This window comes from Talpa europaea, assembly GCF_964194135.1.
Source record: "Talpa europaea genome assembly, contig: HAP1_SCAFFOLD_345, whole genome shotgun sequence".
NCBI classification, from domain to species: Eukaryota; Metazoa; Chordata; class Mammalia; order Eulipotyphla; family Talpidae; genus Talpa; species Talpa europaea.
The window spans coordinates 25,816-33,993 of NW_028167794.1; positions in this window are offsets into that span (position 1 = coordinate 25,816).

Here is an 8,178-nt window from a genome sequence, read left to right on the forward strand (position 1 = left end):
CCCGTTGGCATCTCCAAAGGCATCCCTGAAGCCAATGTCATGGAGTTATTTTACCTACTTTTTTTGTGTATTTTATGGTTTCTGGTCTTTCATCCAAATCTTTAACCTATTTTGAGTTAATTTTTGTGTAGGGTGTGAGAGAGTAGTCCTTTTTCTTTTCGTCTTCTTTTTTTTTTACTTTTGCATTTGACTGTCTAGTTTTCTCAACACCATTTGTTGAAGAGCCTTTCCTTTCTCCGTTGTATACTCTTGGATCCTTTGTAGCAGGTTAATTGTCCGTATAAGTGTGAGTTTATTTCAGGGCTCTCAAGTCTATTCCAGTGGTCTGTTCTGTCTGTTTTTATTCCTATACATACTATTGTGATTACTATTAGCTTTGTCATAGCATTTGAAGTATGGGGATATGATATCCCCATTCCCCTTCTGTTGTTGTCAAGATTGCTTTGCCTACTCAGAGTCTTTGGTGATTCCATATAAATTTCAGTAATGTTTGCTTTCTTTGAAGAAGTCCATGAAACTTTGATAGGGATTGCATTTAGTCTATATGTAGCTTTGGTAAGGTTGCCAGTTTAGCAATGTTAATTTTTCCTATCCATGTGCAGGAAACCTTTCCATTTTCTTGTGTTTTCTGTTTATTTTAAGACTGTTTTCATTGAATGTATCTTTCACCTCCTTTGTTAGGTTTATTCTTAGGCATTTAATACTTTTTGATGCTATAGAATGGAATTGTTTTCTTATTCTTCTACTTATTTGTATACAGGAAGGCAGTAGACTTTTGTCTTTTGATTTTATAACCTGCTACTTTACTGATTTATTGTTTTTAATAGTTTTTTAGTAGTGGCTTTAGAGTTTTCTTTGTATGCTCTTATCTGCAAATAGTGAGTTTTATTTTTTCCCCAATTTCGATTCCTTTAATTGCTTTCTCTTGCCTAATTGCATTACCTAGGACTTCCAATACTATGTTGAGAGTGACATGCTTGTCTGTATTTGCTCTTACAGTAAATGTTTTCGGTTTTTTTACCATTGAGTAGGATGTTAGCTGGAATTTCATCATAAATGAATTTTCATGATAAATGAATGCAGAATCTTTTTAACTGCCTTTGCTGCACCTATTCGTATGATCATAGGCTTTTTCTCTTTTCTTTTGTTGGTATGGAGTAAGAGTAGTCTAGTTTCTTTTTTTGCTAACTCTGTAATATATCCCACTTAGTAATGATGTATGATCCTGCTAAAGCATTGTTGAATTCCATTTGCTAAGATTTTGAGGATTTTTACAATATGAGGAATATTGGTCTGTAGTTTTGTTTTGTTTTTTTTTCTACTGTCCTTGTTTGTTTTTGGTATTGCATAATTTGGCTTCATAAAATGTGTTTGCAAATGTTTTCTTCCTCAGTTTTGGGGAAGAGACTGAGAAGGACATTTATTACTTTGTTTTTGAAGGTTTGGTAGAATTTACTAATGAAGCCATCTGGTCCTGGGATTTTGTTGTTTTAGAGACTTTTTATTACTGTTTCAGTGTCCTTTGTAGGTTGATTTTTTTTTTATTTAAAAAATTTTTTTAGATTTTTTTATTTATTTATACAAGAATCTGGGGTACAGGTCAGAGGTGCGTAACGGTGAGAGAATTCACCAGAGACAGCAGAGAGCAGAACAGGCAGACAGACAGAAGACACTGCTGAGGGGAGCAGCGGGCGAGGCAGGAGAGGTCTGCCCCACCATGGAGGTTTCTCCCTGGCTGGCTGGGAATCAAACCCATGCTGCAGAGGCTGTGGACAGCTTCACAATGCGGTGCTCAACCCGCTGTGCCACCGGGAAAGCCCTGTAGGTTGATTTTTAGAGTGAAATATTTCAGTTCTGCTTTTACTAAAGACTTCCAAAAAAAAAGAAAAGAAGGCTGATAATGGATGAGTTAACAAGGCAGGAAGTTGGAAATTTACCACTGATAATTCTGTTAATTTATTTGACCTCTTACATACAAATCTGTAATTCTGTTTATTTATAATAATTTCTCTAGCCTGTATCATTACTAGGTGTTTAATTCTAAAACTCAAAAACTAATAGACCAAATTTTCAGTCCTATTCATTTCAAAATTAAAAATGAAAATGTTTAGAGGACTGTAGTAGTTAAAAAAAGTACTAATACTTTTCTAACTGTAACTATAAATATGTAGGAAAAAAGTAGGCATATATATTTGCAAGAGAGGTATGTGCAGAGATTTCCAAGAGAAGACACAAAGACATAAATATAAGAGAAAATGGGTATATTGTACTTCATCAAAATTAAAACTTCAGTTTACTAAATAAAAGAATTAAAAATAACTATCCATTGCTTATAGCTTAAAATGCAAATTAGTCTTCCATATTTTAAATAATTTTTTGTGGAGAGAGATATGTGCCATTAGGTTTTTGTTTTTTTTTCTTATAATTTCTTTTTTTTATTTAAATATTTTATTTTATATAATTCTTACATCATTTTTCATTTTTGCACAATGTATGCATTTTCATTTTGGTTATATTCCCCATACAATTGCACCCCCCCCCCCTTATTTTGACTCTAGTCCTTCCTTTCCCCGCCCCTCCCTCCCCCATCCCCAAGTGTGTCTCTGGTTTATAGTTGCTTGTTGATTTTGATTTTTACTTTGTATTGATTAGTCTTTTTCCTGGTCTCTTATTTAGGTTTTCTAAATTCCTGCTATGAGTGAGACCATCCAGTATTTTTCTTTTTCTTTCTGACTTATTTTGCTGAGCATGATCCCTTCTAGCTCCATCCATGTTGCTGCAAACTGCATGTGTTTATCTTTTTTGATTGCTGAGTAATATTCCATTGTGTATATGTACCACATCTTCTTGATGCAGTCATCTATTTTTGGGCATTTGGGTTGTTTCCATAGCTTAGCTATTGTAAATAGTGCTGCTATAAACATAGGCGTGCAGGTGCCCTTTGGAATTAATGTGTCTGTGTCATTTTGGTAAATACCTAGGAGTGGAATTGCTGGATCATATGGAAACTCTATGTTTAGTAGGTCAAGAAATCTCCACACGGCTTTCCATAGTGGTTGGACCAGTTTGCACTCCCACCAGCAGTGCAGGAGAGTTCCTTTTTCTCCACATCCTCACCAACATTTGTTGTTGCTAGTTTTTTTAATATGTGCCATTCTCACTGGTATAAGATGGTAGGTATCTCATTGTAGTTTTGATTTGCATTTCCCTGATTACAAGTGATGTTGAACCTTTTTCTTATGCCTGTTGGCCATTTGCATTTTTTCTTCCAAGAAGTTTCTTTTTAGCTCTTCTGCCCATTTTTTGACTGGATTATTTTCTTTGTTTTTGTTGTGTTTCATCAGCTCTTTGTTGATTTTTGTGATCAGTCCTTTATCATTAGTGTTGTGTGCAAAAATGTTCTCCCAGTCAGTGGGGTTTCTTTTTGTTTTGGTTATTGTCTCTTTAGCTGTGCTCTTTAATTTGATGTAGTCCCAGCTGTTTATCTTTGCCTTCACTATCACTGCTTTGGGTGATGTGTCTGTAAAGATGTCTTTGATGTGCATCTCATGTCGTGTTTTGCCTATATTTTCTTCTATGTATTTTATGGTTTCAGGTCTTATGTATAGTTCTTTAATCCATTTTGAGTTGGCTTTTACTGCATTAGGTATTGGAACAAGAACAGACACACAGACCAATGGAATCAAGTAGAAAATACAGAAATAAACCTACAGATTTATGGTCAACTAATATTTGACAAAGGAGCAAAGAATATGCACTGGAGCAAAGAAAGTTTGTTCAATAAATGGTGCTGGGAAAACTGGGTCGCTACATGCAAAAGAATGAAGCTTAACCACTACCTCACACCATGCACAAAAGCCATTAGGTTTTGATTTGTGTTTGCATATTAAATCTAATATGTTTAATTTTATTATAAACTGGAGACATCCTGCAGCGGGGAATGAGGGAGAGGGATCGAAGTGAGGGAGAGAGGAGTACAGGGGACTGTAGTGATGGAGCACAGGTGAATTGGTGAAGAAAATTCTATGGGGACTACACCTGAGGAGGGGTGGGGAAAGCAAACATTGTTTAAAAATGAACAATGATGTGAAATCTATATAAATAAAAAAATTCATATGTTAAATTTTAACGTTCTATTAAAATTTTTATTTCAAAAGGTAATAAAATTCATTCAAGATGTTAAAAAAAAGAAAAAAAAGATATACTCTGTAACCTCTCCCTCTTGTCTTTACCACTAGTACCTAATTCTTCTCTCCAGGGGCAACCTGTGTTACCAGTTTCTTGTGTCTATATAGATAATTTCTCAGCAAATACATATTTAAGTCCTAATTTAAAATAAAAGTTAATGATAGTAGACTTTAATCATTCTATACCTTAACATAGAGTATTTATATTATTATTGAAGAGAATTGCTTTATATGGATATGCCATAATTTATTTAACCAAGCATTTATTTCTGTTCTTTTTTGTGTATAGCAAGTGCTGTTCTGAATAGCCTTGTGTATACATCACTTCTCACAATCATTCGACTTATTCATTCAATAACTCAGTAACAGGGTAGTGAATACCACACAGTCATCCTTGCCCCCATGGGGTTTGCATAGTCATGTATAAATTCTTAGAAAGGAAATTTCTTGGTTTAAGGGTATGTGCATTGGTAGATAATGACAGATTATCCTCCATAAATATCATGCCAACACACAACTTTAGTAGAATTTAATGGGGTATTTTTTTTTTTAATAAATTTTATTGTTATATTCCCCATACAATTGCAGCCCCCCCATTCTGACCCCAATCCCTCCCCTCCCGCCCCCGCCCCCCTAAAAGTGTCTCTGGTTCATAGTTTTTTGTTGATTTTGATTTTCACTTTCTTATAGTTATTCATTTTCCTGGTCCCTTATTTAAGTTTTCTAGATTCCTGCTATGAGTGAGACCATCCGGTATTTTTCTTTTTCTTTTTGGCTTATTTCGCTGAGCATGATCCCTTCCAGCGCCATCCATGTTGCTGCAAATTGCATGTGTTTATCTTTTTTGAATGCTGAGTAATATTCCATGGTATATATGTACCACATCTTCTTGATCCAGTCATCTATTTTTGGGCATTTGGGTTGTTTCCAAAGCTTAGCTATTGTAAACAGTGCTGCTATAAACATAGGGGTGCAGGTGTTGTTTGGAATTGATGTTTCTGTGTCCTTTGGGTAAATACCTAGGAGTGGAATTGCTGGATCATATGGAAGCTCTATGTTTAGTAGGTCCAGAAATCTCCACACAGCTTTCCACAGTGGTTGGACCAGTTTGCACTCCCACCAGCAGTGCAGAAGAGTTCCTTTTTCTCCATACCCTCGCCAACATTTGTTGTTGCTAGTTTTTTTAATATGTGCCATTCTCACTGGTGTAAGATGGTATCTCATGGTAGTTTTGATTTGCATTTCCCTGATGACAGGTGATGTTGAACATTTTTTCATATGCCTGTTGGCCATTTGCATTTCCTCTTCAGAGAAGTTTCTTTTTAGCTCTTCTGCCCATTTTTTGACTGGATTATTTTCTTTGTTGTTGTTGAGTCTCATCAGCTCTTTGCAGATTTTTGTGATCAGTCCTTTATCATTAGTGTTGGGTGCAAAAATGTTCTCCCAGTTGGTGGGGTTTCTCTTTGTTTTTGTTATTGTCTCTTTTGCTGTGCAAAAGCTCTTTAATTTGATGTAGTCCCAGCTGTTTATCTTTGCCTTCACTATCACTGCTTTGGGTGATGTGTCTGTAAAGATGTCTTTGATGTGCAAATCACGTAGTGTTTCGCCTATATTTCCTTCTATATATTTTATGGTTTCAGGTCTTATGTCTAGTTCTTTAATCCATTTTGAGTTGATTTTTGTGTATGGTGTGAGGTAGTGGTCAAGCTTCATTCTTTCGCATGTAGCGACTAATGGGGTATTTTTTGTTCTTTGCCTGATAAAGATTAAAAATTGATATTAAACTTAATTGAATATCTTTTAAATAATCTGAATTATAGTTACAAATCTAGCATGGCTCTTTTTTAATACTTCAATACTTTAAGTAGTATTTAGAACATGCTCAAATTCAACTGATAGAAAACTTTTCACTAAATTAAAACTTATAGACTATTCTAAAAAAACTGAAAAAGTGTGCTTATCATTTCATTTTTCTTGTTTCTGAATCTGATACGTCACTGTTAGGAAAATCTTATGGTACCTCCAAAGGAAGAAAAAAAAAACAAACCACCAAAACTTCCTCTCTCTCTTTCTCACCACTCTGGACCTAATTACTTCTTCCAGTGTGATTCTAACCAGAGGCAGACAAGCTTTCTTATTGTAGTTCTACTTTATGTGAATAACACAAGATTTTACTTTCTTGCAATCTGGTGCTTTTCCTCAAATAATGCATTCTCTTATTCTTTAATCCTGTTCTTCCAGTCTACTAGCCATTAGCTGCATATGGGTATTTAAATTTAAGTTAATTGAAATTAAATAAAACTAAAAATTCAGTTTCTCAGTCAGAATAGCCACCTTTCATGTGCTCAGTAGTCACGTGTGACTAACCTTCTATCACATCCGTTGTCACTGAAAGTTCTGCACAGTGCTGAGATGAGAGGCTCAGTTGGTTAGTTAGCTTTCTCTTCAGGACATGAGGCTAGTTCTTAACTTTGGATCTCATTCTTAAACTCATTTTCTACTCTGTCAGTGTTAAGTATTGTACCCTTTTCTGACTAGGTTGTTCTGTTTGACAGTGATTATTTATTATTTCTTCCTGTTTTTTGGTAAAATACCTTCTTTTTCTGACATTGTAGCTTTTTCATAGTTTCCTATATCTACCTTCTTTTGCTTTACTATGCAAATGTGTATTTTGAAAAAATACATAATGGAAAACAAGCTTGTATTTATTGATACTCTTCTACTTATTAAATCATTAAAAGATTAAAGAGATGGTTTATTTAGTTTTCCTTTATATTATAGTTGTTCTCAGAAATACTAATTCTTTTCTTTTGGGTATTCAACAAATTTATTGATGAGATACTGTTGTAATCACTGGAGAGTTGATGGAAAGTATAACATTTCTGTCCTGGCATTTACATTCACTATGATTGATACATAGCCTTTCACAAATTTGTTAATCTAATTATAAAATATTTCTGACATTCAGGCAGTCCTAACCTGACCAGTAGTAGCATATCAGTTTCTGTGACCTTTAGTATTGTCATTGTCCTTGAACTTTTGAAAATATCTTGGCTTTCTCTAATAATTGGCTATTTTGGACTACCTATTTTTTTTTTTTTTTCTTTCCCTTAACTTATCTCAGATCTGGAACCATCCATTCACTAAGTAACCCTGGTTCTGTTTATGTTCTTCACACTGGGGATTTACCTGCAGATTGATGGGAGACCACTATGCTTGCCTTGCTGTTTGGCACCTGTTGTGGTGGAGCACAAGGAAGGGGCTGTCTTCTCAAGTCAGGAGTTCACATTAATGGTTACCTCTTGATAATATACCTTTATTCTAGATTTTACACAATGAGGTTTCACTGACAATTTACACACTGAACTGTAGACCTGGTATTTGTATCTTTGTTCAGCAGATACTTGAGGGCCCTTGATTTTTGAGGCATTGCTCGTGAACTGGCCTCTTAGCTTACTCTGTCCCTGTCTTCCCTTCTGACCCTACCCATTCACTCGATACTTGACAAATCTGGACATTTTCCATTTTCAAATTCCATTAGACAGTAAGTTCTTTGGACTTTTATCTCCTTCATATCTTTTTTATTCTGACCATTTATCTTCCCAACTCTTTTCACATCTGACCTGTATTTCTTTTAGCTTCAGTTTCTGTCTTTCCTCTTTCTTTTCCACTTCTATACTCTTTCTGGTGTCTTCATGACCCTTCTATGTGAAATCTGACATTTTACTCCTCTCAAAATCCTTCAGTTAGTTTCCTCTTGGTATATAATGCAACCCCCTCATCATGTCACACTAGATGATGTTCCTCCTTGCAAATCTGGCGTGGTTTCCCTGCGGGGATTGTACTTTAGTAAATTGCAGTCTTATTTTGAACTTTATTTCCTAGCCTTTTGTGAAGCCCATTAAATTTTGCCATTCCCTCTATTACTCTGACTACTAGTAATCTCTCAGTTCCTTAGGGCCTTCAAGTCATTGACGCTTCTCACACTCTA